The sequence below is a fragment of the Peromyscus maniculatus genome, chromosome 3, assembly GCF_049852395.1.
Source record: "Peromyscus maniculatus bairdii isolate BWxNUB_F1_BW_parent chromosome 3, HU_Pman_BW_mat_3.1, whole genome shotgun sequence".
Taxonomy (NCBI): Eukaryota; Metazoa; Chordata; class Mammalia; order Rodentia; family Cricetidae; genus Peromyscus; species Peromyscus maniculatus.
The window spans coordinates 118996571-119006842 of record NC_134854.1 but is presented as its reverse complement, the minus strand read 5'-3'; the positions used below and the strand labels follow the sequence as shown (position 1 = coordinate 119006842).

Sequence of the window (10272 nt, the reverse complement as noted above, 5' to 3'; positions counted from 1 at the left end):
AACCTCCTGTTCCCCTTTCATAGAGCCCAGTAAATCTGTCACCTTCCTGCATTTTTATTTTTCTTGTCTTCACTTTTTCCTTTGCTGTGTGAAATGATACAATGAGAAAAGTGCTGAATTGGGACTCAAAGCTCCACTGGGTAACAGCACTCTGATATTAACTACTGTGTCACCTCACTTGACATTTTCAAATTTCTGAGTCTCAGTTTCTTTATCCTAATGAAGTGTGCAGACTCTAAATTTTAGATGTAGTATAAAACTTAATAGTATTGTGTGGATGGCTGGGAACAGAGGTGACTAAGGTATTTACCCTGAGACCCATAGCTGGGAAATGGATGTTGCAGTTAGTCAACAATGGGTGGCAACCACGTAAGCTATTCCCTAGAAAATAGGCAAGCAAAACAGAGCTTCCGGGATTGCAAGGTGACATGTCTTAGCTTCGGTTTCTCACTTATGAATTAGTACTGGAAATGGGATAAGGTGAAGTACTCTCTATTCTCTTCCCATGATTGCTCAGAGTGTAGTGGGGAAGGTCAAGCCATAGACAATTACAGTTTAATATAATACATCCTGTAGAGGAGAGAGATAACAGATACTAACCCGGTACAGCAGAGGGGACCAGCCAAGGAGAGAAAAGAGGGAAGATTGAGGTTTATGGATATAGGAAAGTCCTTAGTCTTTTTGTAAACTCAACGCTAGAGGGAATATATATGCATAGCCTTGCCATGAGCCCAGGAAAATCACAGACCAGTTGTAACAGCCCTCTTGAACCTCTGTGTAGGGCACCCAGTTTTCCTCAGCCCCATTTTACCCTACCAGTCAGGAGCATTCCTACCCTCTGCCTCCCAGGAAGCATCTACATTCTGGAGACCTTTCTTTAGCTTTCCTTACTGCTATAGTTTGATTGTGGAATATCTCCTACAGGTCCATATGTAAGACATTTGGTTCTTAATTTGGTATTATTAGAAGATGTTGGAATCTCTAAGAGATGGGGTCCAGTGGGCGTTCTTCCATTTCTATGGGCTCACCCTCTCTGAGGACTATGGGAAGTGCCTCTTCCCCTCTGTGTCCTCATTCTCCTCTTCCTTTTCTTCTTATCAGATGCCCTGAGGTGCACTCATGCCATTAGGCACTGCCTCGTCACAGACCCAGAAGTGGCTAAGCGCAGTGACCACAGAGTAGAACCTCTGAGACCGTGACCAGGGCAGAGCTTCCCTCTTTAAAAGCTGTGTAGCCTAGCTGCTTTGTCACAGTAATGGAATTTTACTAACACAGTTGTTAATTTTCTACCATTCTCTGGAAAGAATCAAACTAATAAATTACCTTCTAATTACTAATTACTACTAATTACCCAGAGTAATAGCTGATGAGAAGTAGATATGCTATCCTCTCAAGGGCTGTGAGTTTGAAAAACAACTGGGATTCAATACTGGTGCTTATTTATTTTTTTAAAAAAATCCATTTTCATGGTTCCTTCTTACCATTGACTATAAGCATACCCCATTTTTAAATGATTTAAATCAAAATGGTATTTTAAATCTTTTTAAAATTTACATAAAATTGGGAATGTATTGTTTTTTTCTCCCTCAAAAATGCTTAAGTTGGTAGATGGGTGGAGTGGATCACTTTCAGGTTATGGGTCTTCAGAGGACAAATATCCACATAGGACCATGAGGGAAGGCTGCCTGGTTTCCTTCAACATTAAGCCATTGACATCCTCCATCTTCCTGAAGGGTAGGGTAGATGTGCAAATAGCTTCAACAGGCTAAGGCTGATATCACCTCATTGATTAATCGGGTGTGTTTTCAAAAGACCATACAACATTGACTCTCGGGCAGATTCCTTTGGTAATTTCTTAGTGATGATTAACATAAAACCATAGGTGAAGCACTTAGTACTCAGCCAAACATGTACCAGGTGATCAGCAAGTATCATTCTTCCTCCTATAGAAAGAAATTTTCTGGGATATGTAAGTACTGAATTCCTTTGTGATTTCCAGGTTAGAAATTGCCTCAGCATTTGCACCATCATCCTGTTTCCAGGTCTCTGCTCTGTTCTTCCTGCTGCTTCAATTATGCCTCCAATTGACCAGCCCTCTTGTCTTCCTTCTGTGTCTACTCCATAAACTGGAGATCTAGAATTGCTGTACTTCTTATTTCATTTAATTAATTACCCCTTCTTCCCTCTCTACTCAGAGTCACCTTAAGCTACTCAGTTTTCTCGTACACTTATACTTTCCTAACTCATAATGACCTGTGCTGGCTTTGTGTGCATTGGATTTCATTTCTCAGAGCATAAGCTTTCCAAGGAGAGGGGTATTTTCTGTTTATTTCATGACTAGACTTCAAGTATTGAATATTGTTTTTGACATAGAGGAAAAAGCTACAAAATATTTTTTTATACAACAAAATGTTTAGTTCATGAGTTCTATGATTGTGGAACAGAATATATGATATTTCTAAGAATCTAGAGTATGTTAATAATCCTAACATCAACTAACCACCAACATAGAGTTTCTATGGAGACTAAATGAGACAATTTAGAAACAAAAAACCTGATATCCAGTTGTCCTGGTATGGTTTGTTTCTTTTTCTAAATTGACACCAGCGAGATTCGTTTGAAAAGAGGGAACCCCAATTAAGAAAACATTTCCATAATTAGTTTGGCTTGTGGGGCATTTTCTTGATTAGTGACTGATGTGGGAAGGCCCAGTCAATGGTGGGCAGTGAATTTCCTGGTTAGTGGTCCTGGATGTTCCAAAAACAAAACAAAACAAAACAAAACAAACAAAACAAAAAAAACAAAAACAAACAAACAAACAAACAAACAAACCAAAAACCCAGGCTGAGCAAGGCATACTGAGCAAGCAAGGCAGTAAGCAGCACTCTTCCATGGATTCTGCTTCAGTTCCTGCCTCCAGGTTCCTACCTTGCTTGAATTCTTGGCCTGACAGTGATGGACTGTTACCTGGAAGTGTAATTAGAAATAAATCCATTCTTCCCCAAGTTGCTTTTGGTCATGGTGTTTGTCACAGCAATAGAAATTCCAAATAAAACATCAGTGAAAGCTTGTAACACTTTATAAAAGAAGGAAAAGCCAACTCAACATATCTTTCTACTTAACTGAGATTATTTTCATAAAGTTATAACTGTATGCTTTCCAAAATCACATATGTAAGCTGTAACCACCAGTATCACTGACAATAATTGGATGGTACAGGTAATCAAAGATCATGTGGGTAGAGCCCTTACCTAATAGGATTAATGTACTTAAAAGGAGAGACACCGGAGAGGCACAATCTCCACATCCCTGCACACACCAAAACAGGGCATGTGAAGCTATTGCAAGAAGGTTTCTATCTGCAAATCAAGAAGAGAGACTCAGAGCTAGGGAGAGGGCTTCTGGGTAAAGGCCTTGCTATGGAGGCATTAGGATCAAGTTCAGATCTCTAGCACCCACATAAAGACTGCAGCAAGATGGTGTACATCTGTAACCCTAGCACTGGAGGATGGAGACAGCCAGATCCAAGGGGCTTGTTAGACAGCCAGTCTAACTGAAGTGAGCTCTAGGTTCAGTGAAGACTTTGTCTCAGAAAACTGAAGTGACAAAGAGGTGAAGAAGGGCATCTGTGGTGGTTTGTAGAAGATCCTTCATAGACTCTAGCATTTGAACTTTGGTTCCCTGTTGGTGGTTCTGTTGGGGAGGTTTAGGGGTCTGGTCTTGCTGGAGGAAGTACATCACAGAGTAGAGGCTGTGAGTTTTCAAAGCCTCATGCCTTTTCCAGTTCATCCTTTCTGCTTCCTGACTGTGGTTTGAGATGTAAGCTCTCAGCTTGCTGTTCCAACCACCATACCTGATGTTTTTATTCCAGCATCATGGACTCCCACTCTCCGCAAACATAAACCCAAATAAACCCTTCCTTCTATACATTTATTTGGTCATGGTACTTTATCACAGCAATAGAAAAGTAGCTAATACAATAGCCTAATGTCAATCTACAGTCTCCACACTCCCCCATACAGGCAAGCATGCTTACACATACATCTGAACACACAAAACAATAGAAACTTCTTGATATTGAAATTTTGGCCTCTATAATTGAGATAAAATAATGTTCTGATGTTTAAGCTACTTGTATTGTTTGGTTATGGTAGTATGAGATCATGAATGTGTGTGAATTTGTATTTGTGTGTCTGCATATCTTGCAAAAAGAGAAGAAAACTTCTAAATCAACACTGCTTAGTAAAATCATGACATATTTCTGGTGACACCAGAGTGTTTTCTGAGCACTTACATTGTGGATCCTCACCATCATCATATTCTCTGTAGGAGCCACACGGGGTTTCTTCTTCACATTTTATGTGTGAAGAAATGGGTTCAGGCTGGTGGAAGAGTCCACATAAAATCACAGTGACAAACTCTAAAAATCAGGACTTCTGATCCAGAGGTGCCTTCAGCAAAATGACTTGACAAGGGCAAATCTATTCTTACCAAAAGAATAAAAATTTTTTACTCTAAAAATCTCATGAGCCCCACTGTTGTTGCCGATACCAGTCAGATGAATGGAAGACAAAGGGAGAGGACATGTGGAAGAAGAGAGAATGTGTATGAGCAAAGCATGTGTGTAAGAGGAGAGGGCATGTGTGTAAGAGGAGAGAGTACAGGTAAGAGAAAAGAACACGTGTAAGAGGAGAACATGTGTGTGAGAAGAGGGCGCTTGTGTAAGAGGAGAGAGTGTGTGCAAGAGAAGAGCACCTAAGAGAGAAGAAAGCCTGATGGACTGTAGCCACTAGCTTTAATTCAACTGATTTGCCTGATTTGATTTCTTGGAATTTGTGTCATAAAATTTAAAAAAGCATATTGATGTATCTCATTTTAATCCATTCTATTTAACAGTATATATGAGGAGATACAATATGATCACTGGATACATGCAGAGAACATGTAATGTAATATTTCCTCTACTTTAAATAGTGTGATCAAAACAGCAATTGTGCATATATTTATCCTGCATTTCGTGTTATTTCGGTACAGGTATATAATGCGGACAGATCAAGTCAATGTGATTAGCATTTATAGCAAGTTAAATCTGAATGTTTTGGTGCTAAGTAACTTAATACTTTGTTCTCTGAGTCTTTGGTTTTTCTCTCTTCTGGTTACTAACAAAATAAACAGAGTTCTATGAACTATAGTTACCCCACTGTGCACTGAGAACAGAACTTACTGCTTCAACTTAATTGTATTTTGGCATCCTTTACCCAGCCTCCTTCTATCCTTCCTGTTCCTTACTCATAGCCTCTAGCTATCACTACTCTATATCCAGGTTGATTTTTTTTAAATTGGTTTGTATCTTCATGTATAAAAGAATATGGAATATTTGCTCATCTGTCTTATTTTCACATAAAGTGTTGTCCTCCAGTTTCAGATATTTTGCTACAAAAGACAGCATTTGCTTTTTGTGGCTGCATATTTGACTATATATTCAGCATTCTCTTCATATCATCTTTCTTTGAGATCTCTTTAGACAGATTCATATCTTAACATTTGTGATTAGCAGGGCCATGTTGCTACTCCCTCTCAGTAGCACAGATCTCCTTTTCCATTCCAGCTCCCGTCCTCTGCTTCTGCCTCCTTGTTTACTATTATTTTGAGCAGATCAAGCCATCTCAAGTTCAATATTTGAGTGTAGGGGTGGACCTATAATAAGGGAAGTTAGGGGGCTTATCAAACAAAGACTGAACATTCTATGACACACTTTAACCTTGTTCTTGCTAGGGACCAGTGTGCTAGAAAGCAGGGAGGTGTCTGCCCTTGAGGCAAGAACTGTGATGGATTACCATTGTCTACCATGGTTGAAAACAGAAACACAGGATAGAGGTGATGATTTACTCTGTGTGGCTTAAAGCCTCAGAGTCCTGAGACTCTCCGTTCTCCGCAACGAACACACTTTGTGCCCAGAGGAAAAGTAATTTAGAAAGTTTTACTGCTGTAAGAACATGTTTTGGGGGTCTTGAGTCCACCACCTTTGTGAATGATTTGAATGCAATAAATGAAGAAATTTCAGGCAACTCAAATGGAAGGACATTTTCATGAACAGTTTATATAAAAAATTCTCTGAAATGGTCATTATGAGGGATGAGTCACCTGAAAGCCATCTTCTATTAAAATATTAAAATGTGATCAATTTTCTCAACTCAAGAACATTTGCCCTGTATTAGAGGTCATCCTTGACGAATGTCTGAACATCAATGATGGAGTAGCACAGTGTCCTGCTTATGCCCATAGAACTGACACCAGCTTCTGGATACTGGTAGTAGCTCTCCATTATGAATTGGTGAAGCACCCGTTCTGTGTATGTCAAAAACAGACTACCCTCAGATGGAATCCCACCATCCACATCTTTGTGTGACCTCCTCTCCTAGACAGGGCCTATAGGTTGTTGTTGTTATTGTTTTTTGTAACATGGCAGAGGTGCTATAGGCACTGCTCTCATAATTCTGTTCATTTTATAAGATTCAATCTTGGTGCCTGGACAAAGTAATTCTCTTCCTTCTCTTGAAGAAGCAAGCTGCCATGAGTTGTTGGTCTATGCTGGGCCTGTGTGGAAGGGAAAGGTGGTGTCTAGCATTGGAAAACAGCATCCATCAGATATCCAATGACAAGTGGTCCCTCTGCCAGGAAGTAAGTGCTGTTAACAGTCTGAAGGAGCTTAGAGATGGACATCTGCAGTCAAGGCTCTAGATAAGGATCAGCCCAGTTAGCACTCTCACAATAGATTCAAAACACATTAAGAAGCATCATATTGGCACAAAACAAACATATTGATGGATGGATTCAGATTGAAGACTGAGATATAAATCTACATGCTTATGGACACCTGATTTTGGAAAAACAAGACAGCATCTTCAATAAATGGTTCTGGTTAAGCTGGATGGCTGCATGTAGAAGAATCCAAGTAGAGCCATACTTATCACCCTGCACAAAACTCAAAGACCTCAACATAAATTAGATACACTGATCCTGATAGAAGAGAACATGGGGAACAGTCTTGAACTCACTGGCACAGGAAAAGACCTTCTAAGTGGAACACTGTTATCATGAGCACTAAGTTCAACAATCAATAAATGGGATCTCACGAAACTGAGGAGCTTCTGCATGGCAAAAGACATTGTCATTTGGATAAAGATGAAACTAACAGGATGAGAAATGATTTTTTACCAACTACCATCTCATACAGGGCTAATATCAAAAATACATGAAGAACTCAAAAACCTAGATATCAAGAAAACAAATTAGAGAATTCTCAAAAGAGGAATCTCAAAGTATTAAAGTAGCACTTAAAGAAATGTTCAACGTCCTTATCTATTAGGGAAATGCAAATAAAAACTACTTTGAGATTTCATGTTACACATGTCAAAATGGCTAAGATCAATAAAATACGTGGAAGCTCATGCTGATGGGGATGTGGAGTAAGGGGAACACTCATCTGCTGCTAGTAGGAGTGTAAATTTGTACAATCACCATGGAAATCAGTGTGGCAGTTCCTCAAGAAGATGGGAACCAATCTACCCTGAGATCCAGCTATAAACCAAACAACAACAACAACAACCACTTCATCTTACCACAGAGATATTTGCTTAACCATATTAATTGCTTTTCTATTCATAGTAGCCAGAAATGGGAAACAACCTAACTATTCCACAAAAGAAGAATGGATTGAGAGACTGTGATAATTTACACAATGGAATATTATTCAAACATCAAAACATGAAATAAATGAAATTCATAAGTAAATGGATGGAACTATTAAAAATCATCTTGGGTGAGGTAATCCAGATTGAGGAAGACATATATGGTATCTATTCACTTAAATGTGGAATATTAACTTAATAACTTAAGAGTAAATGGCCAGGGCATAGAGATAGATCTTATTAGGAGTGGGAAATAGAGCAGATATTATGGATAGATAGGCAAGGGTCTGGAATGTGAGGATCAAGTGGGGAGTGGGATGGGAGAGGGGGACAAGGGAACATAGGTAGAGACAGCTAAAGTTAAGTGGCATTTGAGTGGTAGTATGGAAACCTAATACAGTAGAAGTTTCCTAAAATATGTACGTATATGAAAGCAATCTAAATTAAATAGCCAAATAATAGGGCAGACAGAATCCCAACTGGCTATCTCTTATAACCAAATGAAACTTCCAGTACTGAGACTGAGCTGTGTATCTAATTGAGTTGTTGACCAAAGAGGTTCCATGGGAATCCCCAAAGGACCCAGGCTGCCATCAACTGTATATAGCTATAGCTGTTTTATACAACTGTAGCTACCAGCAACTATAGGCTGTTCTCCACCAACTGATGGCAAGACCCCCTTGATGAAGAAAACTCCTACACAACTCATTGAACATGGGAAGTCAAGCTGGTGCCTATGTAGAGCCTTCTCCCCTATGTTCTAGTGTAGTGATTATCAATCTATGGGTTGTGACCCCTTGGTAGGGGTTGAATGACACTTTTACAAGGGTCACCTAAAACCACTGGAAAACACAGATATTTACATCACAATTCATAATAGTAGAAAATTATAGTTATAAAGTAACAACAAAAATAATTTTATAGTTGGGGGGTCACCACAACATGGGGAACTGTATTAAAGTATTGCAGCATTAGGAAGGTTGAGAACCACTGCTCTAGTATCTTTGATACAGGGAGGTACTCTGCAAGCTATCAAAAGAGAAATGTAAACCCCAAGCCAGCCATAAAACCTTTTTTATACAATTGTGTCCTGCCTTCAAGATGTGCTAGGGCAATAGTAGTACAAAGCTTGTGAGACTAACCAATCAATAGACTTAAGGCCCTCTCCATGAGATGGAAACCATACCTGGCACTGTTTGGGTGACAAAGAACCAGAGAACTAGATAGCCCAGGGACCTAGGGTAAAACCAAATGGTGTTGTTCTAAACAGCAACAAAAATGTAGCAATAAAATGACTCATAATGATTTTCTGCTATACTTACAGATCAGTGCCTTGCTCAGCCATCATCAGAGAAGTTTCCTCCTCAAGCAGATGGCAACAAATACAGAGACCCACAACCAGATATTATGCAGATGATAAGAAACCTGGGAACTCTCAGCCCTAACTGGAATGTCTCTATCAAGTCCCTCCTCTTAGACCTCAGGCTATCCCACAAGAGACAGAAAGAGTAGGAGCTAGAGGGGATGGAGGACACCAAGAAAACAGGGTCCTCTAAATCAACATGATCAAAGCTTATATGAACTCACAGAGATTGAGACAGCATGTACACGGCCTGCATGGGTCTACACCAGGTCCTCTGTGTATATATTATGGTTTCTAGTTCATTGTTTTATGGGATTCCTGAGTGTGCAAATGAATGGGTCTATGATTCTTCTACCCTCCCTTGGTTTCTTTTTCTTCTTTTTATTTTTCTTGTCCAACTTTGATGTGTTAGTTTTTGTTTTATCATATATTATTATCCATTAGAAGCATGCTTGTTTTCTAATGAGAGACAGAAAGGGAGTGGATCCAGAAGGGAGGGGAGGTGGGAAGAACCTCAAAGGAGTAGAGGAAGGGGAAACCATAATTGGGATATATTATGTGAGAAAAAAAAATCTCAATAAATGAAAAAAAAAAAAGAGGAGCAAGTTGAGTCTCATGCATAAATCCTTGTGCCACACATTTTGAGTTGATAAATATTGTTGTTTCAGAATGTTATATTTCCATAATTTGTTACAGATAAATAGAAAGTAACCTAAGGGGACAGTGATGAGCCTAAAATGCAATCCTTGAACTTGAAGGATGTGAATGTAAGAGTATGAAGAAATGGATGAATATGGAAAATGGGGACTGGGGAGACAGCTCAGGTAGCAAAGTGCTTGCCATACCAGGACAAGGGTCATAGTTGGAATCTCAGAATCCACATAAAAAATCCTGGGTTTAGAGTGTACATTTCTAATTCTAGTGTCAGGAGGTAGAGGCACAGATTCCTGAGAATCGTTGGCCAGCAAGTACAGTTAAATCAGTGAGTTCCAGGCTAGTGGGAGACCATGTCTTAAAAAACAAGAGGGCTGGCTCCTAAGGGACAATAGCCAAGGCTCACCCATGGTTACCACATACATGGGCACATGGGTGAATGTACTCCCTGAACAGGTGCATCTAGACACGTGCTAACATGAACAGACACCTATACACAAGTGAAAAGTAGCAAAACTCTGGGAAGTATATATATATATACATATATATATACATACATATATA

At 39.4% G+C, this 10272-nt stretch overlaps 1 protein-coding gene across 3 annotated transcripts in view; it reads right to left on the bottom strand.

The window, feature by feature from the left end:
* Tafa1 (TAFA chemokine like family member 1) overlaps window positions 1–10272 on the bottom strand; it is a 520237-nt gene that overhangs the window by 39349 nt on the left and 470616 nt on the right. The window lies entirely within an intron of this gene.